The sequence below is a fragment of the Petaurus breviceps genome, unplaced genomic scaffold (genome assembly GCF_028583685.1).
Source record: "Petaurus breviceps papuanus isolate PSGF00001 unplaced genomic scaffold, PetGlider_PUasm1.0 220, whole genome shotgun sequence".
NCBI lineage: Eukaryota > Metazoa > Chordata > Mammalia > Diprotodontia > Petauridae > Petaurus > Petaurus breviceps.
Genome location: NW_027185876.1, coordinates 20,979,315 through 21,005,127, shown reverse-complemented (window position 1 = coordinate 21,005,127; position 25,813 = coordinate 20,979,315). Strand labels below are relative to the sequence as shown.

The 25,813-nt window shown below is 38.2% G+C and overlaps 1 protein-coding gene across 7 annotated transcripts in view; it reads right to left on the bottom strand.

Annotated features, from left to right (window-relative positions):
- Positions 1-25,445, bottom strand: part of DCAF6 (DDB1 and CUL4 associated factor 6) — a 141,021-nt gene extending 115,576 nt beyond the window's left edge. For all 7 annotated transcript variants that reach the window (XM_069094718.1, XM_069094715.1, XM_069094719.1 and 4 more), the window contains exons 1-2: positions 25,385-25,445; positions 14,685-14,777 (exon numbers count right to left, since the gene is read on the bottom strand). The gene's annotated coding sequence lies outside the window, so the exon portion shown is untranslated. The remainder of the gene's footprint in view (positions 1-14,684; positions 14,778-25,384) is intronic.
- Positions 25,446-25,813: the final 368 nt, after the last annotated feature.

Here is a 25,813-nt window from a genome sequence, read left to right as displayed (position 1 = left end):
TGTTCTTTAATTTTATTTTTTTCAAATGCTTTATTAATTTCTGATTTACATCATTCATTTCCACCAGATTTTGAGTTACAAATTTTCTCCCCACTTTTTCCCTACCCACCACCCCAAAATAGCAGTCCCAAAGGATATCCCCTTCTCCAATCTGCTCTCTCTCATATTTTCTCCCATACCCCTTTCAACTTTTCCAGTGGATCTCCACGCCCCAGTGCCTGTATATCTTATTTCCCAATTACATGTAAAATAGTATTAATAATAGTATATATGTATGAATATTTGATTTTAAATTTTTGAATTCCAGATTCATTCCCTTCCTCCCTTGTCACCCACCCTTACTGGGAAGATAAGCAGTTCAGTATAGGTTGTACATGTGTGGCTAATGCAAAATAACATAGTAGATATATTGTAAAAGACTGACTATATTTCCCTCCCTCCTACCCCACCTCCCACTTGTTTTGTTCTCTACTTTGATCCCGTCCCTTTTCAAAAGTGGGTGCTTCCAACTTCCCTCCCCCCCAGCCTGCCCTCCCTTCTATCATCCCCCCTCTCATCCCCTTCCCCCCCCTACTCTCCTGGAGGATGAGATACCCTATTTAGTGTGTATTTCATTCCCTTCTCAAGCCAAATTCAATGGGAATAAGGTTGACCCATTCCCTTTTGCCTTCCTATTCTTCCCATCCATTGTAACAATTTTCCCTTGCCTCTTCTATATGAGATAGTTTACCCCATCCTCTCATCATATTCCTCTCTCACCTCTTAATTTCACCTTTTAAGCATAGTCCCTTCCTGTTAAATTGGTCCTGTGCCCTCTATCTATGTATACCTGTAAACATATATACACATATTCACATATGAATTCATATGCCCATATACCCTCATATATAGACATACATATATATTTCTATTCCCTTCAACTACTGAGAAAAGTTTCATAAGTTACAATTATTGTTTTTCCATGTAGGAATGTTAACAGTCCAACTCTGATAAGCTCCTTATGATTTCTTTTCCCTCTTTACCTTCTCAGGCTTCTTGTATCTGAATGTCAAATTTTCTATTCAACTCTGGTGTTTTCAGCAAGAATGCTTGAAAGTCCTCTATTCCACTGAATGACCATATTTTCCTCTGAAATATGATACTCAGTTTTGCTGGGTAGGTGATTCTTGGTTTTAATCCCAGCTCCTTTGACCTCCAGAATATCATATTCCAAGACCTTCGACCCTCAGTGTAGAAGCTGCCAGATCCTGGGTTATCCTGATTGTGTTTCCACAATACTCAGAATTGTTTCTTCCTAGCTGCTTGTAATATTCTCTCCTTAATCCAGGAATTCCAGAACCTGGCTATAATATTCCTAGGAGTTTTCTTTTTGGGATCTTTTTCAGGAGGTGACTGGTGGATTCTTTCAACCTCTATTTTGCCCTCTGGTTCTAAAACATCAGGGCAATTTTCTTTGAGAACTTCCTGGAGGATGATTTCTAGGTTCTTACTTTGATCATGGCTTTCAGGTAGTCCAATAATTTTTAAATTCTCTCTCCTAGATCTATTTTCCAGGTCAGTGGTTTTTCCCATGAGATATTTCACATTGCCTTCTATTCTTTCATTTGTTTGGATCTGTTTAACAGCATCTTGATTTCTCATAAAGTCATTAGCTTCCATTTGCTCCAATCTAATTCTGAAGCAATGATTCTCCTCATTGAGCTTTTGAGATTCTTTTTCCATCTGGCAAATTTGGCTTTTTAAGGCATTCTTCTCCTCATTGCCTTTTTGAGCCTCTTTTGCCATTTGAGTTAGTCTATTTTTTAAGGCAGTATTTTCCTCAGTCAGGCTGCTGACTCTCATTTCATAATTTTCTTTTACCGTTCTCATTTCTCTTATCGGATTCTTAAGGTCCTCTATGGCCTATAACCAGCTCGCGTTTTTCTTGGAAGCTGTTGGTGCAGGAGTTCTGACTTCACTGTCTTCCTCCTGTTCCATGCTTTGCTCCTTTTTGTCCCCAAAATAGGAGTCTAATGTTGGAATCTTCTGTCTGCTTTGTTTCCTTTGCCTGGTCATGTCGCCCCTCAGTCACTTGACCCCTGGGCTTTTTGCCACAGTTGGACTCTGCCACCAGACAGGGGAGCTTTTGTCCCAAATGCTGGGGTTTTCTCAGCTGCCAGAGGTATTAGATGGGTGCCCTCTCTGAGGTCTCCACACGCTCTGGCAAGCTGGACACATACCCCAGGACCTCCATCCTAGATTGCAATCCAGATCCAAGCAGGTTAAAGCAAGAGTGATTAACCCTCAGACTGGTGCTTGGTCCCCCTACAATCTGCAGGCCAGGAGCTGAAGCTGCCATGTGGTGCTGGCTGGCTGTGCAGGCGTCTCAGTGGCTTCTCGCCCCGGGGGCAAAAGCCACGCACTCCCACTTACTGGGTCCCAAAGTCCAGACTGCACTGACCTCTCACTTTGTCCTTTGCATCTATGTGTTGATAATTCTGGAAACAGCCACAGCTGCTGCTGATCTGGAGAACCTCTGGCTGGCGGCTGGTCAGGCCTGCCCTGGGGCTAAAGCCTCCGCATGGAGCTGGGCTTGGCTCCCAGAGCACAGCGCTTGCCAATTCCTGCTGGCCTGCCGGGCTGTCCTCAGCGAGAGGTTAGCTTCTCTCTGTCATTTTGTGGGTTCTGCAGCTCCAAAGTTTGTTTAGAATCCCCTTTTTACATGGATTGGGGAAGGTGGGAGCCGGAGCAGTGGGGAGGTCCTGCTTCTACTCTGCCATCATGACTCCACCCTCCAAGAAACACTTCTTGTCCCGTTCTTTGATTTTAGAAAAACTCATCAGCACTGGTGGTACATGCCTTCAACTCCTGCTACAGAGGAAGGCTGAAATTGGGAGATTTCTTGAGTTCAGGATTTCTGAGCTACAGTAGGGCTCAAGCTAATCAAGTGTCCACACCAAGTCCTATACTAATATGGTAAGTGCTAAGGATTGGAGGGGCAACCAGACTACTTAAGGGGAGGGCCAACCAATATGAGCCTAATAAATGGAACAAGTTAAAAGCTTTTGTACCAAATGTGTGATTCAGTCAGTGAGTGGCTGGATATTGTACTTAGAGCCTGGGTGAGAGATAGGGAGACCAATATCAAATACATAATAAACAACAAAAAAAGAAAGAATGCAGGTTTTATTTTTTTTCCATTAACATAATTACAGCATTACACAAAGCAGAGGCATTAAAACTCTGACCACCAGGCATGTCCTCTTAGACATCAGAAATATATCACGACTGTTAATTATAAGGTTTGCTGTCTAATAATGGCTACTTTAGGGCAATTTTGAATTAAAATTGTAACTTAAAGAAAATTCTGCTCCTTTTTAATTAAAGGAGACTAGTCTGGATATGAAATTTTTAGGCTCAGGAAAAAGGGTGAATGTTATATATACCAATTGTGTAAATGTGGAAAAACAAGAAACATAATTAATTCTATGAGGCCACTATTACTATTGGGCAGGATTCTTGTCCTCAGATTTACTGATGTTAAAGCAGGGCCATTCTTACTCTGTAGAGTACTAGCCAAGACCTATGTGACTGATTTATTTGGAATTCTCTATCATCTCCATTTAAGAAATAGTTCATAGAAGCTACTAAGTCATACAAGATATTTCTATGTATAGTTATGGTTCTAAGTAAAAAAAAAAAATTAATGGACTTTTCCTCTACAAATTACCAAACTCTATTATGCTCCCACAATATTCAAGTACCTACACTGAATTTTTTGTCATAGTGCTCCTGGGTGTAAACAGCGAACAAGGCCTTAAGAGTATGATGAACTGGTATTCAGAAAATTTCACATTAAGTTTATTTCTATTACAAACAGGGCAAGGATTGTTTTATAGAGTATGGCAATTTATGGAATCTACTCATGTGCAACACAATCCAACATTTTAAAAAGTTTACACACACCACTGAGGTACAGCAAAAACCTCTCATAAAGAACTTTTATGTACTATAGCACAGAGATCTTTTGGTCACTCTCTTCTTACCTATGAGCCATTTTAGGCTGAAAAGGACACAACTTTATGACCTATATTTCTCTAGGATATGCAGCAGCTTTTATATATATATATATATATATATATATATATGTATAATCTGATATTATAGGTACATGACAGATTTAATAAACTGGCTAAAGTTCAGGACAAACAATCTGTAGTCAGTCAGTCAATAAGCTCCTACTACGTGCCAGGTACTGTGTTAAGCACTGGACAAAGGGCAATTGTTCCTAAAGTTAAGATGAAAATCTAGAGGGAAAGTTAAGAATAGAATAGTACTCAGGTCAGGAACCACCACTCTGAGAACCCACACATGATAGAAGATATTAGCTGTTTGTAGAAAAACTTAACAGAAGTAACCAAATACTAAAACATGATATATAGATGGCTTACTGACAAGTTTGAGGTCTCTGTATATGGCATTATAAAACAATCAGGCTAAAATGAAAATTTCGAATTATGTCACTATTAACACATTGGAAATGAAGAATGATAGCTTAGCAAATGTAAATGCAACTAGACACATCTAAACAGAAAAGGAGTGGTGCTCGTGAAGTAGAGGGAAAAAAAGAATTTGAGAATAATTATTTACCAGGGCTGATCAAGTACTATACAAAAGGAAACAAGACACTTGCCAAAGAAAACCACTCTGGTCACGAAAAAGGTAAACTTAATCAGAGAGCAGGATGGCTGAGGAGACTTTACCTCTGGCCTACATCAAAGTCAGGATTCATAAAGTCCTAGATTTAGAAGGGACCTGGAGCTCATCCAACTTCAGCTCCTCTACAGAGCCATGCCTGCCCACCATAATATTTCTGACAAGTGGTCATCCAACTACTACATGAATAATTCCAAGCTCCCAGCCTATTCTAAATTGGTATGACCCTCGCTAATAAGTATTCCTATAATCAAATAATAGGGAACATCCACTGATTTCAAATAGTTGAGGTCTTTATTTCATTTTTTTCTAAGAAAATACCTCTTGGCAAAATGAACTTTCTAAAGAAACAGGCATTATTTCTAAATTGCTTAAGTATTTGTCCTTCTAAGTGCCTACTAAAGTTTCAAAGACATGCTATGAGTTTTTCTTTATTCTAATCAACTATGTATCATAAACCAGATTCATAGCTTTACTTCCTTCCATATTCAAATGCTCTCAATTTTTTCCTATAGCTGAGCACTATTTGAAGCTATTATTAAATAGCATCCTAAAGGTCAGGAAAAGATCTTAGTGGTTTAATGTGTTGATAAAATTACTTTCCTCAGACAAGATTATGCTAATGTCATAGATATGCTTATTACTATCATTCATTAAACTATTAATTATATATCAGTATGAATTTAGTTTCCAGTAACATATTTATGTACTGCTTTAAAGCTTCCAAAGTATTTTTCTCACAATGAACCTCTCAGGTAGATAGTACAAGGATTACTACTCACATTCTCCTGGCAAGGTAATTGAGGATGAGAAAGACTAGGTAAATTGTCAAGATCACAAGGCTAGGACATAGTAAGGCCAATTTGAACAGAATTTTTCTGACTTCAAGTTCAATACACCAAACTGTTAATTTCTTATTTTTTGAGAGAAACTTTTAAGATGATGTATTGCTATTCATCACCAGGCTATTCGTATTTCAGAAAAGTCTTACTAAATATAATTAAAAGATTTCTTTCTAGAAATGAAATTTTTTTTCTGTTTTTTTTCAAGCAATCGGGGTTAAGTAACTTGCTCAAGGTTACATGGCCAGTTATTTCTGGGTGTGGTGCTGAATATCTGAGCCCGGGATTCGATCACCAGGTCATTCCAACACTGGAGCCAGTGCTCTTACTCGCTGAGCCACCTGGCCGCCCCTTAGAAATGAAATTTTAAGAAACCAGTTGTACAGGAAAAAAATAATAGTAGCTTTATGTTTTGCAAAGCACTTTACAAATATCTCATTTGATCCCCATAACAACCATGAGAGGTTAAGTACTATTATTGTCCCTATTTTTTTTATCCCTATTTTATAGATGAAGAAATTAAGACTAAGAGAAATTACATGACTTGCCTCAGGATCATAAAGCCAGAAACTATTTGAGTCAGGATTTGAACTCAGAGGTCTTCCTGACTCCAAGTCCAACAGTCTATCCACTACAACAAATAGCTCCCTTTAAACTGAACCAATAAGATAAGTTTGGAAGCTTTCCTTCCCTATAATAATCTTGACAATTGAAATAGCTTATGATTTATTACAAGAAGGAAGTATAATATCAAACACACCTACATACACACACATGAAATTGATACTTTTGCTCACTGAAGTCTTGCTTTCACATGTGGTCAGCTATGCAAAATATTTTGCTAAAAATAATTCATTCATTCGCATTCAAAAAAAGAGTGAAAAAAAGTTTCTCTTTCTTTAGGATAAATCAGAAATGCTATTTATTTGTCAAGGGTCAGAAGAGGCATATGTATAGCTAGTACTATGTAAGCCACCCCACCACATCATAAATGAAATGAGAAGTATTGCTGATAGAGCAGATACCATGTAAATAATTGTAATTATACCATTTTTAAAAATATTAATAACTACAATATGGAATATACCACATATATATTATTATATTTTGTTTTGGAATTGTGCCTGTCCAGTATAAAAGATATTAAATTTTTTGTACTACTTAATGCACTGTAAGAGATGTCACTAGTTAGTTTTTTTAAAAAATAAAGAATTATCTAAGCTTTTCATTGAAAGCTTTTATTTTCTTATTACTTCAAAATGTTTTAGGAAATACTGCTCCATCAGTCCCTTACAGCTACCAAAGAAAACAAAGTTGGGATTATTACCTTTAAATGCATGCTATAATTCTTTGTTTTCATGAACAGCCAAACTTAAGAAAATGGATATGAAATTTTAAAGCTCGAGTTTAAATGAATGCATAAAACATTCACAAAATGTGCAATGTTTCAAGGTTTGAAAAGGCACTGTGGTTTAAATAATGCCTTAGAAATTAAAAATTTAAAACTGCACTGTGACTCACCCATACAGTTCTCCCCCTATTGAGGAGGACAGCAGGCAAAAGTTTAGGACAGAAGAGGTCTGTGAGTAAGGTGTACAGGGCTGCAGCCAATCTGACAGCTCTGCTCCTTCCCTGTAGACCAGAGTGGCACCAAGTCCTGGGGCAGGTGGAAAACAAAGGCAATGGTCACCAATGACACTTACCCATGTGACACTTAGTTATCTGATTTTAGGAATAGTTAGTATTGAGGTTTAAACCAGCTCAGAATGGATTGCATTGGGAGTTAGTGAGCTCTGCATCCTAGGAGCTGTCAAAGCAGTAGCTAGATTACCACTTGCCAGGAGTGTAGTGATGGGGACTCATGCTTCTCTAAGGAGTGGGAATGGATGAAATTCACAGTTCCTTCCAAATCTGGAATTTTGTAAATCCTATCTTTCATCTAGGCTAAAAACAAAACAAAACACAGGGTTTGTCCAAATGACTATACTGTATTGGGAATAAGAAGTACAGGATGCTTCTTCTGAATAATGAAAAGGAGAAACCGATAGGTGGGGTCAAAGGTGTGAAATAGTTCCAAAATTTTAGGTATGTAGAAAATGCTACAAAAATTAGTTACTATGATGTCCAGGTACTTTGAAACTTTCATAAGTTAAAAAAAAAGTATTCAGGTTAAAAAAGATCAAATTTAGATGAATTTTTTCTCAAAGATTCATACTACCAACTTAAAAGCTAACTCTTCTGTCATTTCAAAGTGTTGCCTTTTTGAATTAGAGGAATCTTTAAAATAACTTTCATCTAATTTAACTGGTGGATGTGGATTAAATAGTATATCAATGTAAGTAATTCAACTTTAGGATGAAAGAGTAAACAAGCTTGAACATAAAATGTGAGGAAACCCTTTTAAATATTTAAGTTATATTTACATACTTAGTAGGAAGAAAGTTTATATCTTTAACAAAGGCAACTATTAAGAAATTCTGTTTTGAAATTGAAGTTATGAAATACAGAGTTTGTTTTTTAAGATATTCTTTGTGTGTCTTAACTATCTGTTAGAACAAAGAGGGAACATAAGGGAGTGAGAAAACAAAGAGGACAAGATTATAAAGAAACAATCTACATGGATTTCAAGTTTGGGGAGATTTCCTCTATTTTGACCAAAGAATGGAAGGATAAAAAGAAAAAAATGTGTTTTGGTGAAAAGACACTTAAAAAAAAGGATCAGAACAGGAGGGGACTTTGGAGTTATCTAAGTTACAGAATCATAGAATGTTAGACCTGGAAAGACCTCAGAGATCACCTATTTCAACCTCCTCAAGTTCAGGGCTGAAGTGACTTGTCTATCATCATACCAATTAGTTTTAGACAGTCATGGCAAAGACTGAAGAAGGAAATCTTGTGCTCCAACTTAGATAAAGATCTCAGATAATGTAACAATTCAAATAAGCATGTATTGAGCTCCTCCTATAGGCAAGTGCTATGCTAGATGGTGGAAATAACTTGAAAAAAGTTTAAATCTAATAGAGGGATAAAGAAATGTATACAAATAGAATACAAGGTATAACATGGTAATGAAAAAGATGATCTGAGGTAGGTGATAACTATTACTTTCACCTGTGTAGAAAGGCTTAATGAAGGAAGAAGCACCTGAAACAGACTTGACCTAAGGCAGATAGTTATTCTTAACGTTTTTTGTATCCCAAATTACTCTGGGAGTCTGGTGATGCCTCTGGACTCTTCAGAATATCATTTTAAAATGCATAAAACAAAATACATAGGATTACAAAGAAAATCAAAGGTTAGTATAAACAAAGATGTCATTTTTTTCTTCATCCAAGTTCATAGGCCCTTTGAAATCTATCCATCGACCCCAGGTTAAGAATTTCTGATATAAGGGATGGATTCAAAGAGGCAGAAATAGGAAGGGATGGGGGGCAGCCAACACAAATACACTAAGGCTAGAGAGATCCGTTTAAAATTGAGAAATTGATAGTAAACTCTGTTTAGAATGTGTGAAGAAAGGAGGTTGAAATAAGTCCTGGAGGCAAGTCTGAAGCAGATTATAGAAGGCACACATATTAGTACAGTAGCGTCTTACCCTTTTGTGACCTTTCTTTAGAATAGTGTTTTTAAATGCATAAAATATATAGGGTTACAAAGGAGACCAATCTTGAAAGCTATATAAATATAAAAAAAAAAAGTTTGTAGACTCAAAGTTAAGAATTTGTATGTTATCAGGATGGGGAGTATACATTTCATTCTAAAAGCAACCGGGAGGTAATTTAAGTTTTTGAGCAGGACTGAGATGGTTAGCTGTGTTTATCAGATATTATAGCAGTTGACGGTATGGGAGGAGGGGGAGGGACAAGAGAAGGGGGACTGGCTAGACTACTACAACGATTCCGGAAGAGTTAAATAGACCTTGAAAGAGAGTGGTCAAAGTGAAAAAGGAGAGGTCAGTTGGAAAGAGACTGCAAAGGTAAAAACAATAATACTTGGTGAACTATTTGATGTTGGAGAGTAAAAGAGAGGGAATAATCAAAGGTGACTTCAAAGAAGCTGCCAAAATCAACCAAAATGGATAATGTGAAAGAGAGGAGGGACAGTTTTGGGGGCAAGAGCAGGTTCTCAGGAGGACATTCAAATGTAGATATGTATCTAGAAGAAAACTGGAAATGGGAGACTGGAAAAGAAAGAAGAGATGAAGGCTGGATAAACTGATTTAGGCGACATTTGTGTATATTTCAATGGATCCATGATTTCACTGATGTTAAGTACTCTTAATTGGTGCAGACAGCTGTCCATCATTCTGTCCATTTGACCTCTGATTTCTGTCCACATTCTCCCAAAGACTCTTCAGAGATCTTACCCAAATTGTTAAAAGGCCTTCCCTTAAGGTTTTTTTTAACCTTTCATAGGAACCATAATAGCATATGGGTGGTAGAGTCATAGAAATATCAGAATTAAAAGGTCCTCTCTGAGGCCATCTAGTGCAACCCATATCTGAACAAGAATCCCCTCTACAACATCTCCTTGCTAGACACTGAGCCCAATGACCTTCAGTGAGAGAGAAGATCACCACCATCTAAGGGTAATCATTTCACTTTGGGATAGCTCAAACTGCCAGAAAACACACTATAATTGGTACCCACTGCTCTTACTTACTTCTGCCCACTGGAGCTGAGAACAAGTCTCACCCTCTTCCTCAGGACAGCCCTTACAATACTGGAATGTATCTACCCTCTCCCTCCTTTCTCCTTTTCTCTGAGCCAAATATCCAGAGTTTCCCTCATCAAATCTCATACAACTTTTCCATCTAGTTTATCTGCCTCTGGATGGTCTCTAGACTGTTAGTGTCCTGAAAATAGGGTGCACCCAGAAATGAACATGATACTCCAGATATGGTTTGACCATGGCAGAGAAAAAAAATAACTATCATCTCCTTAGGACTGTACACTATTCCTTTATTAATGCAGCCTAAAATTGCATTACCACATCTTCCATATAGTCTACTGCTTTCCTTACTCTTGCTCATTTTTTTTTTTAACTTTCATTACTTGGATAATATCACTCAAACTTCCTTTCAGAAAAACTCAAACTTTCTACATGCAGTTTACTTGTGCAGAACTGGCATTGCTCTACTGGGTTTCCTCTAATTTTCATGCTAAGAGATTGTGATAATTCATGTTGTCCAACCATATAACCACAAACTCTTAACACTGATGTTAAAAAAATGGATATTTCTCTGTCAGGAAGGAGCTTGGAATGGTTGATAGCACCATGTAATTTCCCAAAAACAATCCAAACAGTTCTCTGCCTCGTATTTGCTTGTGGCCCAGCCCATCTTACACTTGTCGGGACTGCCCTACCTACATGTATATGGATGTATTTGGCTCAACAGATGATTCATCCAGTTGTATAACACACTTTGGACACCATGATTGTTCAAATACCTCCACAAGTATTGAGGATATCCATGACAATAGTATAAAAAGGGAACAGGTAGGCTTTCTCTGACAATTTTTATAACAAAATATCTTCAGTCACATATTATAATGAACAGCATGATGAACTGAAACCCAACTGTGCTTATGGCTGTTGAATACAAAAAAATAAAATTAATAAAAATCCATAAACATTTATAGCATCTCAAGAGTAAGCCACAATCTGGAAGGCTGCCTTACAGCAAGTATTCTTTTATGTATATGTTAAGACAGAGGTGAGAAGGGAAGGCATCTAAAGAGTGATGGATAGCTTCTACAAAAAACGGAGGGCAAGTTTGGGAAACAGCAAGTAGGTCAGCTTAGCTGAAAGGTAAAATGTGTCAGGGGGAAAGAATGTGAAATAAGTGCAGAAAGGTGGGTTGGAAGTGGATTGTTAAGGATTTTGGATGCTGGACTCAGGAATCTGGATTTCAGCCTAGAGCCACATCCTAGAATCACTGAAGATTTGTGATGGAGCATGGATGACACTGCTGATTGCATCAAGCCTCAGAGCATTACAGGGTCTTCATAACAAGATCCATGATGAACTACTCAAAAGAAACCAGCCTAAAGACCTGCACAGGAAGAACCAAATGGATGAGAATTTAAACAATAAGGATGGGTAAGCTCGGCAAAGGAGAAGGTACCTAGAGAGAAGAAGGCTGCTAAGGAAAAGGGCTGTGGGCAGCATACACTATTAGAGGTCAGAGAGGAAGGAAGGTAAGACAGTAAAGGAAACCTAAAAAGGAGACTCCAAGAGGGAGGAGAACCAGTGGAGAGTAGCATCAGAGAAGTTAAGGAAGAAGAGAAGAGTAAGACATGAGCTAGAGTGGTTAACAGTTTCAAATGAAGATGAAAGGTCAAACAGGATAAAGAGTGAAACAAGGCTTTTGGCTTCCATAATTAGCCTGGGAAAGAGATGTTCTAGGAAAATGGTAATGAAAACCAGATTCTGAACAGTTAAGGAGGAAGAGGACAGGGAGGAAATGAAATGGTAAAGATTCCTTTTCTACATTCTACCCTGGGGATGCAACATGTAGAATGTCAGAAATTAGTGAGCACTAATAACTAGGAGGAGGGATTAAGAAAGTCTTACCAGAGAAGGTGGTACCTGAGGTAAGGCTTGAAAGAAAATAAAAATTCAGAGCCAGAGCTGAGGGCCCTGCATATTTAAGGTATGGGAGATGGCTCATGCATGGAGGTGGGGCATGAATAGTTTAAGTATAGGGACCAGTCAGTAGCCCAGTTTGGCCAGAATGCAGATCTCAAGAGAGGAGAGTCAGGAGAAACAAAGCTGGATGAGTAAGCTAAAGTCAGGCTGAGAAGTCTGTATTTTATAATAGAGACGACGAGGGAATCATAGCAAGTACTGGAGCAGAGCAATGACTTGGTCAGATCTGTGCCTAGAAAGGTGAATTATCAGGTTTGTGCAGTGGTGAAGAAAGAAAAGAAAAGCTTGGAGGCAAGGACCCCAATTAGGAAGCTGTGAAAACAGTCTGCACAAGAGATTTCAAAGGCCTTGATGGGGGGGGGGTCTTTCTAGCTCTGCATTAACATTTATAATAGAATTAGAATTCAATTAGAAGTCTAAAAACTTTATTCACGATTCTCTTACCACCATGCTACAAAAATATTTTTTAATTAAAAATGGAAAAAGGTGAACTTAAGAGGTGAGATAGGAATATAATGAGAGGAGACAGGGAGAGACAGAATGAGGTAACTATCTCATATAGAAGAGGCAAGGGAAAATGGTTACAATGGAGGGGAAGAACAGGAAGGCAAAAGGGAATGGGTCAACCTTATTCCCATTGAATTTGGCTCAGGGAGGGAAAGACATATACATTAAATAAGGTATCTCACCCTACAGGAGAGTAGAGGGGGAAGGGGATGAGAGGGGGCATGATGAAAGGGAGGGAAGGCTTGGGGGGGAGGGAATTTGGAAGTACACACTTTTGAAAAGGGACAGGATCAAAGTAGAGAATAGAACAAGTGGGAGTTAGGGTAGGAGGGAGGGAAATATACTCAGTCTTTTACAATATATCCACTATGGAAATGTTTTGCATAGCTACACATACACAACCTATACGCAACTGGTTATCTTCCCAGTAAGGGTGGGTGACAAGGGAGTAAGGGAGTGAATCTGGAATTCAAAATTTTAAAATCAAATGTTTAAAAATAAATAAATAAATGAACATATAATACTATTATTAATATTATTTTACATGTAACTGGGAAATAAGATATACAGGCATGGGGGCATAGTGCCCTACTGGAAAGTTGGAGGGGGTATGGGAGAAGATATAGGAGAGAGCAGATTGGAGAAGGGCATATCCAGTGGGATTACTATTTTGGGGTGGTAGGTAGGAGAAAAACAGGGAGAAAATTTATAACTCAAAATCTTGCGGAAATGAATGATGTAAACTAGAAGTTAATAAAACACTTGATTAAAAAATTAAAATGGGTTCGTTTTTATACAAAAGATATTGTGGAAGCAAACTTGACAAGACTTAGCAAATGAATGATGTAGACGGTGCCAGGAGAAAGAAAAAAATCAAGGATAAAGCTGAAGTTAGAAACCTGGATGACTTAGGAAGGAAGATGACTGGGGATATACACCTTAGAATTAGAATTCTATGTTCTTAGTTATGGTTAAGTATCACATATAGAGAACATTACAATAAATTAATGGAAGCTGAACGTTCAGAGATATAATCACTATTTTATAATAACAGACTCATGATTTCAAAATTTAAGGAAATTCAAGCTAAAGGAACATTTCAAAAATTTATGTTAAGAAACTCCCACATAGCAAAATGGCTAACTTGCAGCTGTGTCAGAGCTTCTTTCTATGAACAAAAAAACCTATTAAAATGATGGTAAAAAACTTAATTGCCCAAAGAGGAGAAGAAAGGAGAAGAAATGCTGACAATGTTATTTAATTATCAAATGGGATTTTTGAAGGAAAACAATCCTCTTTTAAAGTCAAATAATCAGGAGGTTCTGACGACCACCCAGCAGGATTTTCAAAGGGAATGTGAATTAAGAAAGTGAAGCCAGATCTGAAAAATTGAAACTCAGAGGGCAAGAAGACATTTGGTGAAGCAGAGCAAAACAAATAGCAATTCTCATAATAGAGGATCCAGCAATAATGCCACAAAGTTTAAGAAAAGAAGAATGCACTTGAGTCAGCACAAATTAATTTGAGACCATGAAGATAGCAGACTTTGCTAAGAGGAGTTGGGTAGCCTTGGGAGTTACCTCATCTCCAGGTCCCTGATCTACTTGCCGGCAACAATGTATAAACACATCAAGATGACTGCTTATCACCCATAATGCCAGGCCAAGGAAAAGGACTTAATACGTGAGAAAGAAATGATTCAAATATGTCTGTAAAATCATCTCTGCTCGTGTATGGAAGAAAGGTGAGAGGGAGACCTGAAAAGTTTAACTGGAAACCTAAAAAGGGAAACTTTCAAGTATATAACCTTTGTCATAAAGAGGGCTAAGAAGAAGGTGAGTGAGATAATGAGGGAATCGTAGCAAGTGTTGAAGCAGAGCTCTGATACAAAAACACACATGGAAAAAGGATACTACATCATATTTACTGATTGCTTTTGTCAGCCAACTATTCCCCATAAATTTGTATGATTTTTAGAAAAATACTTACTTTTCGGCTGTAGGGATTACTGATTACTAGATTAGTGTCATCTGAACCAGATAAAATATATTCTCCAGTGTCATTCCAACAGATTGTATTCACCTAAAATAGCAAACAGAATTGTTTTAAAAACAGCATTAAAAGAAAAAAGTTAGCTAATCATTACCTTAAAATTTTGAAAATGTACATATTTTATAATAAAATTAGGATTCAATAAGAAATTTAAACAATATATTCAAAAATCTCTCCCCATCATGCAGCAAAGATGTTTTTCTATTTGAAAAATGGACTTGTTTTATGGATTTCAGATCTGAAATGCTACAAATAAATCCTAACATTATTGAAAAGAAAAAGCAAAGAGGGAAAATAACTAGAATTAAAAAATTAATATTTCACAGAAACCAAGAGTTTCTCAGAGACCTCAGAGGTTTCTGGTCTAACTCAATCTGATCAAAAATGCTGTCTACAAATGGAACTCGACTCCTACTTGAAGGCCTCAAGCAGGTCATTCCACTTCTGAGAAGCTCTAATTGTTAGGAAGCTTTTTTCTGAGTCAAATCTAAATCTGACTCTGCAACTAGAGGTCTTCACTGTGGGAGACAAGAGAAACAAGTTCAATCCTCTTTCCACATGACCACCCTTGGAAATACATGGAAACAGCTATCTTGCTTACACAGGCTCAAATGTTCCCAGTTCCTTCAACTGATACTCAGGAAGACTCCAGCATTTCCAGAAAGATATACTTAATTCCATCCAATTATAATCAGTCAGAATGCTGGGTCAAATCTAATAAAATGAAATTTAATAGGAATAAAGTGTCCCACACTTTTTCCCCTTTCTCTCCCTTCATCCCCTCTCCCCACACCGAGAACCTTCTGTGTTCCCTGGCTTATCCAACTGTAAGCAAGCCTTCCAATCCACTACCTCAGTCACTGGTTCCTTGGAAATCAAGGGTCAGCTAAAGGAGCTAACCTGCATTGTGGGTGAGAAGCACAGGCAGTGGAAGCTGATGGACTTTCTCTAGGAGAATGTTCTTTGTAAAGAGATGAGGCCACTGGTATGGGAGCTGAAGGTCATCCCAGACACATAATGTAACACACGCACTGGGGGAGTGGTGAGCACTTACTGGAGGACTGTACTGCATCTAGCCCACCCAACAAACTGACAAAGAATTCCATTCTCCTTCATAAAGTTCTTCCCAGCCCTGAAGGACCCTGGGACCATATCCTTCTGTCAATTCCCAACCCACAACCTTCTGGTTCTGGCCCTCATATACCTTTCCCTTTCTCTGAATGTCTATCACCTTCCTCCTCTGCCCTGAACCCCCCATACTTTCTGTGTCCCCCTAAAACTAGACAGATTCTACATTCCCTTCCCCTGTGATCCCAGACTCTGAATCCCCTCTCCTTCTAACTCCCAAATTCTCTCCATCTGATGCTAATCCTCCGTCCTCTAACAATTCCCCTGCTCCTATGACCCTGGAAATGATACTTTCCCATTTTCTGACCCCAGACTCTCCATTCTCACCTTCACTCCTACTATGTTAATTACCAGAAAGCCTTACCCTGATTCTTTTTTCCCCCACTTTTTTGGAGGGGCAGTTAAGTGATTTGCCCAAGGTCACATGGCTAGTAAGTGTTAAGTATCTGAGGCCAGATTTGAACTCAGGTCCTCCTGACTCCAGGGCTGGTGCTCTATGCACTGTGCCACCTAGCTGCCCCATACTCTGATTCTTTCATCATGGCATGGAAGTGACCCTTGTTCTTGAAGTTCAGTGTTCAAGCTGTGGAAGGTTTTACCATGTTAAAAAAAGATTTGAGTATGACTCCCTATAAGAGTTTTCAAGGACCAGACTAAGTACAGACAGATTGGCTAGCCATGTGATGAGGAACTATTTGGTTATGGCAACCCATGAAACAAACAAAAATACAAAAAGGTCCTTAGTTCTATATGTCCACTTTCCACTTCTGTATTGACCGTAGGCTAGTGGCAGAAAGGGACATACAGGACACTAAGAATCATACAGTCTTTAGATCATCTATAAACTTTAATGAACTTTTCGGGGGGAGGGGGGAATATTACTGAAGGAACTGAATCCAATCACTCTTGATATTATTTTTATAAAAGAAAAAAGAAGGAAGTTTCAGAAAAATGTAAGACCCCTATGCTCTTTTAGAGGGAAAAAATGAGTAGGTGGAGTTTGGTTTTATCATACACCCAATATGAACAAGAATCATCATTTCAAGGTATAGTTATCTAGTATTAAAGTAGATACAATTCAGTATTTGCAAAAAGAAAGCCAGGAAAATTACTGCAACTTATACTCCAACATCTGTTGCTGAGGATAAAGAGGTATAAAAATTCTACCAAGAACTTGGTAAGATCCTTCAAATTAAATCAACATATATTTCGATACTCTTGTGTTTTTAATTAAAAAATGGAAACATGACACTAAGAAAACATGGATTAGGAATAAGATAGGAGAGACAAAAAAAAACTTGGTAGACCAATGGTGTCAAACTTAAATAGAAACAATCTCTGTGGGCCATACACTGACTTAGAAAACCACAAATTAACATTATCTATATTACATTGTATTTTTGTTAAACACTACCAGTTACATTTTAATTTGGTTCAGACAGTACTGCGGAGTTTTGCAGGAGTTTTACAACCTGAACCACAGGTTCCAACTTCTGAGGCCAGAATAGTCTTTATAAATACAATGCCTTCCATTTCATTTTTATTGTTCTTTCCAACACTGTTAGTCATTATGTATGTTATTTTCCTGGTTCTGCTCATTTTGGTCTGAAATATTTCATATGACTCTTCATGGGTTTCCAATTCTTTATATTTGTCATCTCTTACAGAATAATATTCCATTGTATTCATGTGCAACTTTTTTTTTTAACCATTCTCTAATCAATGGATATCTAACTTTACTTCCAATCCTCTACTACCACAAAAGAATGCTACTATGAATGTTTCAACATTAGAGTATCTTGTCAAGGGACAAGAATCTTTGATCTCTTTGGGATAATATATCTAAGAGTATAATTTCTTTGTCAAAGGGCATGGACTTTTCAGTTCCTTTTTTTATACTAATTTCAAACAGCTCTCCAGAGTAGTCGAATAAATTTACAACTCCACCAATAGTGTATTAATGAACCAACTCTGCCAATTTGTTGAGTGTGAGAAGAAACTTCAGAGTTTATATACCCAGAGCCCAAAGCAATCTCCAAAAATCTAACCCCCTTATTTTTTTACAGATAAAACTGAGGCCCATAGATCTTAAGTGATCTGCTCAAGGTCAAATAGGTATTAAGTATCAAAAGAGGGATTTGCATTTGTCTTATTAATGATTTAGAGAAATCTTTCTGATGGTTAACAGTTGGCAAGCTTTCTGTTAAGAACTGTTTGTTCATGACTACTTATCCATTGGAAAATGGATTTTAGTCTCATCTTTTTGTACTAGTTCTCACTATATCTTGAATTTCAGACCCTCATCAGCAACATTTGCCGCAAAGATTTTCCCCCCATTAATAGTTTTTCTTCTTATCCTAGTGGCAATAATTTTGTTCCCTGCAAAGATTCTTTATCATACACTTTTTTCAACATCAAGAATAGTGATGCTGGGGCGGCCAGGTAGCACAGCGAGTAAGAGCACCGGCTCCAGTGTTGAGAAGACCTGGAGATCGAATCCCGGGCTCAGACACTTAGCACCCATCCAGAAACACCTGGTCGTGTAACCTTGAGCAAGTTACTTAACCCCAATTGCTTAGGGGCAGCCAGGTGGCTCAGCGAGTAAGAGCACTGGCTCCAGTGTCGAGATGACCTGGATCAAATCTGGGCTCGGATACTCAGCACCACACCCAGAAGTAACTGGCCGTGTAACCTTGAGCAAGTTACTTAACCCCGATTGCTTTAAAAAAAAAAAAAAAAGAATAGTGATGCTACCACATTTTGATTTGGGAGAGTGGTCAGAAATACACCAGAGAGAATTAAGTTTGTAAAGCAGCTTGGTTAGACCACTATTCACAAGGAAGAACCATGCTTGTGACAATAAAATTATCAAGGCTTAAAAAAATATATTTTTAAAGAGATCTGAAATTGTGCGGAACTGGGCAACTTGGACATACTAACAGCTCTGAAGTACGGGAGTTGAATACCCCGTCTTATTAGAAGTCTTAAGAGAAATACCCGAGTTTTGCTGCTAGTTGACTTCCAACAGAACAGAACTGTCTATTTAACCTGGAAGGGGAAGAAGAGAGGAAGAAACAATGATAGGTGACAGTATGAGGAACCAATTAAACGGAAACAGGGGATTTGGAGAAAAGACCTTTGCAGAGACTAAGCTAAGAATAGTTACCAATCTGCATTGGTAGAGAGCCTTTCCCCAGCGGGAATTTCCTACAGGTAGGATGGCCCAGTGGATACAGCATTGGACGTGAAGTAAAGAGTTAAATCCCATCTCAAACTTAGCTGTGTGACCCTAGACAAGTTACATAACTGCTATGTACCTCAAGTTCCTCATAAAAAGTTAAGACTTGATGGCCTCTAATATCTTCTGTAGATCTCACAGGATCTTATGATACTATGAGTAAAGAAATCACAGACTTGGGTAAAAAAAAAGTGATAATGCCAGAAGAAGAGAAAATATAGCTAATTTTTTTCTTCTTTAAGAATGCCAACCTCCAGTCTGAGATTGGGGGCAGGGCAGAAAGATGCCTTGGTTAAGTCTGGACATTGTTTCTTAAAAATTCTTGTACACTTCTGGAGAATGTGCAATCCATCTTCCAAGACTAATGAAAAAGTGCTGAGTCCTAGTGCAACAAGTAAAAGGGGCATGACAATTAATTAGAACCTGGACTGGGAATTTCAGGAGCCAAATCTTCTCTAAGAAACTAGAAGTCAGTAAGACAACAGCTCTGAATTTTCAAGACAATAAACTAAGCCCACAGGTCCAGAGAGCAATAAGTTGATGACTTCTGCTGAAAAGTTTTTTAGATGCATGTATTTGTCTCTTTTCCTGTGTTCTCTAAACAGCTAAGTGGCATGTTAACCCAACACCTCAGCTGTAAACAGGGCTGCTTCAAAAAGGCTAAAGGTGAGAGCCTTGCTATCACTTGCTGGATGCTTTATGTAAGCATTCCACATCTCTTTGAGATTTTAAAGAACCCTACAGTATTGGCTTTTCCCAGTTATTGGCAGAATGGGAAACTGTGATGATAAGGCAGTACAGTAAAAGACAAGGGGCTTTTTTGTTTTTTGGCCAAGGAGCTAGATGCAGGAGAAGGAAGAAGAGCCACTTGAGTAACAAAAAGCAGGGGACCTTTCTCCAGGAGTAAGGGATACCAAACCCAGGACTAAGGAATAAAAAACACAAACAAGAAGTGAGTGACAGGGCTGAGGCAAGTGGGGAAGGGGAGAGGGACTGATGTTACTACAGTGGATGTGGTTCAAACTTATGTTATTATAGCATGGTAACTTGCTGTGGAATATGTCTGTATTTTAATTCCAAGGAGAGGGTGAGATGATGGAACATCAAGAACATAAAGTTAACTTCCTATTATCCAAGTGTGTATTTTATTATATATTAAAATAACATACAGTACTTAAACAGTTTCTTCACAATAATCCTGTAAAGGAGGTCTACAAGTATTATCATTAATTCCATTTAACTGGTAAGAAAACTTAAAAAGAGATGGGGAGAGATTAAGTAATCTGCCCAGGGTCTTAAGCCCTGACACGCAGAGAATACAAGTCTTAAACATATATTTCATGTGTCCAGGGTCCCAAAGCAAACATCAATCTACCAATAGTGAGTCAGAAGACTTCCACTGGGTGGGGACAGAGCCAAGATGGCAAAGTAAAAGCAGGAACTTGCTTAAGCTCCCGCACCAACCACCTCCAATACATGTAAAATATGATTCTAAACAATTATTAGAACTACAGAACCCATACAGTGACAGAGAGAAAAAAATTTCCCACTGAAGGCAGCCTAGCAGGCCAACAGGAAGGGTCTATTGTACCCAAGCTGGGGGCCAAGTACAGTCCCGCATGAATCACACAGGCCTGGACCCTGGGCAGTGCCAACAAGTGGCCCAGACCAGCCAGAGCAGACTTCAGGAGAGTGAATCACCAGCAGCTGTGGTGGTTTCAAGAATTCTCAACCCATAAACGCCAAACAGAAAGTAAAAGGTGAGTAAGGAAGTCTGCTGGAAATGGATGACAGAAGAGCATAGTCTGGCCCCTGCCCCCAGGGTGAGAGGTGGCAAAGGCCCAGTGGATGCAGCTGCTGCCACATGGCTGCCTCCAGAGCTCCTGGCCTGCAGATCATAGGGGGACCAAGCAACCATTCAGAGGGTGATCTCTCTTGCTTTGACCTGCTTAGATCTGGGTCACTGTATTGGGCGGTGGTCCTGAGGTGAGAAACACCAGTGTGTCAGAGCTTATGGTGGCTGTAGAGAGAGGACCCTCTTCATAGTTCTGACAACTGCAAAAAACCCCAGCAATTTGGGAAACAGCTCTCTCCACTGTGGAAGCAAAGGTCTTCCGTGACAAAGAGCTCAAAAGGGAAGTAACTGGCTGGCAAGAGGAGCAAGCAGAGGAAGCACAATCAGACCATAGAATCCTTTTCTGGGGACAAAAAGAGACAGAAGGAGACAGCAAAGTCAAAACTCTGGCATCAAAAGTTTCCAAGAAAAATATAAACTTATTACAGGCCATAGAGGAGCTCAAGAAGGATTCTGAAAATCAAGTAAGAGAAGCGGAGGAAAAATTGGGAAGAGAAATGAGAATGACACAAGAAAATCATGAAAAACAAGTCAACAGCCTGCTAAAAGGAGACCCAAAAAAATACTGAAGAAAATAACACCTTAAAAAATAGACTAATTCGAATAGCAAAAGAGGTCCAAAAAGCCAACGAGGAGAAGAATACCTTAAAAAGATGAATTTGCCAGATGAAAAAGGAATTTCGAAAATTCACTGAAGAGAATAATTCCTTCAAAATTAGATTGGAGCAAATGGAAGCTAATGACTTTATGAGGAATCAAGATACTATAAAACAAATCCAAACAAATGAAAAAATAGAAAGCAATGTGAAATATCTCATTGGAAAAACCACTTATTTGGAAAATAGATCCAGGAGAGATAATTTAAAAATTATTGGACTACCTGAAAGCCATGATAAAAAAAAAATCCTAGAAATTATCTTTCAAGGGGCGGCCAGGTAGTACATCGAGTAAGAGCACTGGCCCCAGTGTCTGGATGACCTGGGGATCAAATCTGGGCTAAATATCTGGGCTCAGATATTTAGCACCACACCCAGAAATAAGTGGCCATGTAACCTTGAGCAAGTTACTTAACCCCAATTGCTTTAAAAAAAAAAAAGAAATTATCTTTCAAGAAATTCTCAATGAAAACTTCCCTGATATTCTAGAACTAGAGGGCAAAATAGAAATTGAAAGAATTCACTGATCACCTCTTGAAAAAAAAATCCCAAAAAGAAAACTCCTAGGAATATCATGGCCAAATTCCAGAGTTCCCAGGCCAAGGAGAAAATATTACAAGCTGTAAGGAAGAAACAATTTAAGTACTGTGGAAACACAATCAGGATAACACAAGATCTAGCTGCTTTTACATTAAGGGATTGAAGGGCTTGGAATATGATATTCTGGAAGTCAAAGAAGCCAGGATTAAAACCAAGAATAACCAACCCAGCAAAACTGAGTATAACGCTTCAGGGGAAAATATGGTAATTCAATGAAATAGAGGACTTTCAAGTATTCTTGATGAAAAAAACAGAGCTGAACAGAAAATCTGACTTTCAAATACAAGAAGCAAGAGAAGCATGAGAAGGCAAACAGGAAAAAGAAATCATAAGGAACTTATTAAAGTTGAACTGTTTACATTCCTACAGGGAAAAATGATAATTATAACTCATGAGGCTTTTCTCAGTATGAAGATAGCTGAAGGGATGATATATGTATATATGTATACATACATGTATATGTATGTATAGGAGGGTGTATGTGTGTATAAATATATATGTGAGTGAGTCTGTGTATATGTATGTACATGTATACATAGACAGAGGGCAAGGATTAGTTGAATAGGAAGGGATGATATCTAAAAAATAAAATTAAGGGGTGAGAGAGGAATATATTGGGAGGAGAAAGGGAGAGATAGAATAGAGTAAATTATCACATATAAAAGAGGCAAGAGAAAACTGTTACAATGGAGGGGAAGAGCAGGAAAGTGAAAGGGAATAGGTCAACCTTACTCTCATTGAATTTGGCTTCAGGAGGAATAACATACACATTCAATTGGTATTTTACCTTACAGGAAAGTAGGGGGGAAGGGGATAAGAGGGGAGATGGTAGAAGGGAGGGCAGACTGGGGGAGAGAGTAGTTAGAAACAAACACTTTTGAAAAGGGACAGGGTCAAAGGAGAAAACAGAATAAGTGGGGGGAGGGATAGAATGGAGGGAAATATAGTTAGTCTTTCACAATATAACTACTATGGAAGCGTTTTGTGTAACTACACATGTATAATCTATATCGAATTGCTTGTCTTCCCAGTGGGGGTGAGTGAGGAGGGAAGAAGGGAAAGAATCTGGAAATCAAAGTTTTAAAACAAATGTTAAAAAAAAATTATTTTTACATGCAACTGGGAAATAAGGCACTGGGGTATAGAAATCCATCTTGCGCTACTAGAAAGTTGGGGGAGAGATGAGGGAGGATCATAAGAGAGAGCAGAATGGGGGAAGGGATATTTAGTAGGCTCACTGTCTGGGGGTGGGGGTAGGGGGAAGACAGGGAGAAAATCTGTAACTCAAAATCTTGTGGAAATGAATTTTGAAAATGAAAAAAAATAAAAGGTTAAAAAAAAAGACTTCCATTGCAATTCAGTTCTCCTAATAATTACCATGGTTATCTTAAACAAGTCATTTAACTCCCCTAAGCATATTCCATCATTTGTGAAATGAGGAAGTTGTACCAGAGGACCCTAAGGACCCTCCCAGTTCTAGAATCTTTAGTGTCCCTTCTGACTCTGACTCCTTGGAGCCTTCCTCAAACCCTGCCATAGAATCCCCAGCAGTACCTCCTACCCTTGCCCCTTGTCTACTATTTTAAGACATGGTCACACTTTAGATTCATAAATAACAAACCAAATGTTCTTAATGGAGGGAGTACCCACAAATCAACTTCATCACATTTAGACAAAAACAAAAAAGGAAGATCACCTAAATATTATGACATTAGTAACATTTCCAGATAAATCAACAGATGTAAAATATCTAAGCCACTTTTGCACTACTGGGTCAGTTAAACTGAGGTTTAAAACATTCCGTGCCACTGTTCCCAATGCAAGTTTGTTGCTAAGGTTTCAAAGCAGTAGTGCATCCCTTTCCAACTGTCACCACATTCAGTACCTTCAGTCTACTGGCATTGGGGCCTAAGCTCATGAACTTTAGGGTTTGAGTAACAGGATACAAACACTCCTGACCTGCACTCTCATGTCACCAGCTGCCTATTAGATCACAGGATTTACAGCTGTAAAGGGACTTAACCATCATATCACCCAATCCTTTTTATTTTACAGATGAGTAAACTGAGCCTTAGAGAAGTGACTTACCCAAAGTCAAAAAGGTACTGTCAGGATCAGGATTTGAACTCACATCATGTATCCAAATTCAGACTTTTTGGCCAGTTCACCTTATTTTTGTTGCTGTTCAGTCATTCAGTGATGTCTTTGTGACCCCATTTGGAGTTTTTTTGGCAAAGATACAGAAGAAGTTTGCCACTGCCTTTTCCACTGGATTAAGGCAAACAGGATTAAGTGACCTCACACAGGCTGAATCTCAATTCAGGTCTTCCTGACACTGGGCCCAATGCTCGATCCACTGAGTCATCTAGCTGCCTCTAGCCTACTTACTTCTATAGTAAGTGTCCTGCATTTAAGAGTCAGAGGAAATCTGGGTTCACATCCTCCCTGTAACATTATCTAGCTGTGTGATCAATAGCAAATCACTTAATCTAAGCCTCCATTTCCTTATCTGTGAATGGGGATAACACTAACCTCACAAAAACCTGAAATAATGAGAGTTAAGTCTTTTGCAAGCCTAAAAGTCCTATATAAATGTGAGTTCTCATAATCCATTCCTTTAACCCCAGATGGAGTCACCATTTTTAGAGCCTTCTCTCTCTATAGGGGAAGAAGGTTCTCTCAGATCCCCAGGGCCCGTCTTTTGGTGTCCGTATGATGATTACCTTTTATCAAGTCAGCTTTTGTTCCTAGCTCTTATCCTAGAAGACACTATCTTCATCATTATCTTTTTTTGTTTTGTTTTGTTTTTTCTATTCTATGCCATTCTGGGCATGATTCATTCTCTATGTATAAGGTGATAGTTCCCTGCTGCTCCACCAAAGTCCTGGTTTCCATTACATATCTTTTTTTATGGCTGCAGTGTATTTTAAAAATATAGACATTTAAAAGGAACGTTTGTACATTTCCTCTACATTTCATAAAGACCTGAAAAGTCTAAATTTATATTTTAACTCAAATAGCTTTGTGTCCTGTTCCTCTCTTCTTCTACTATGTGTTTAAATTAACTACATGCCTCATCTTTAAGGGACAAAAGCATTCTATCCTACTTTCCAAAAACTAAATTTGAATCTTTTAGAGATGATAACAAGTTAACACTTACACAGCCATCATGCACATTCAGTGTTGCTTCAAGTTTTAATCTTTGGATGAATTCTCTTCTTCCTGTTTAAAAAAAGAAATAAAATTAAAAAATAAAATATGCTGCTACTCTACAGATTTTGGGGAGGGGAGGAAAACAATTTCTTTCAATTGATACTGTATGTTTTGGTACTTAAATTTGTGGGGTTTGCCTATGACAGGATTTTCCTCAGTCATCAAGATTAATATCATTAAGAAAATTGGAAGGGTAGGGAATTTCTGGTTGGGTAGATTAGGGAGAGGAACAGAAGCAGTAAGGACAGAGACAAACTGCCAATTTGTAGGTAGATATGATTGAGAAGCTAGGATCAAAAGTTAAAGAGAAGCTTAAAAAAATGAAAGGCTAGATATAAGACTACAGAATCAGATATTAAGGGAATGGCTTGAACCC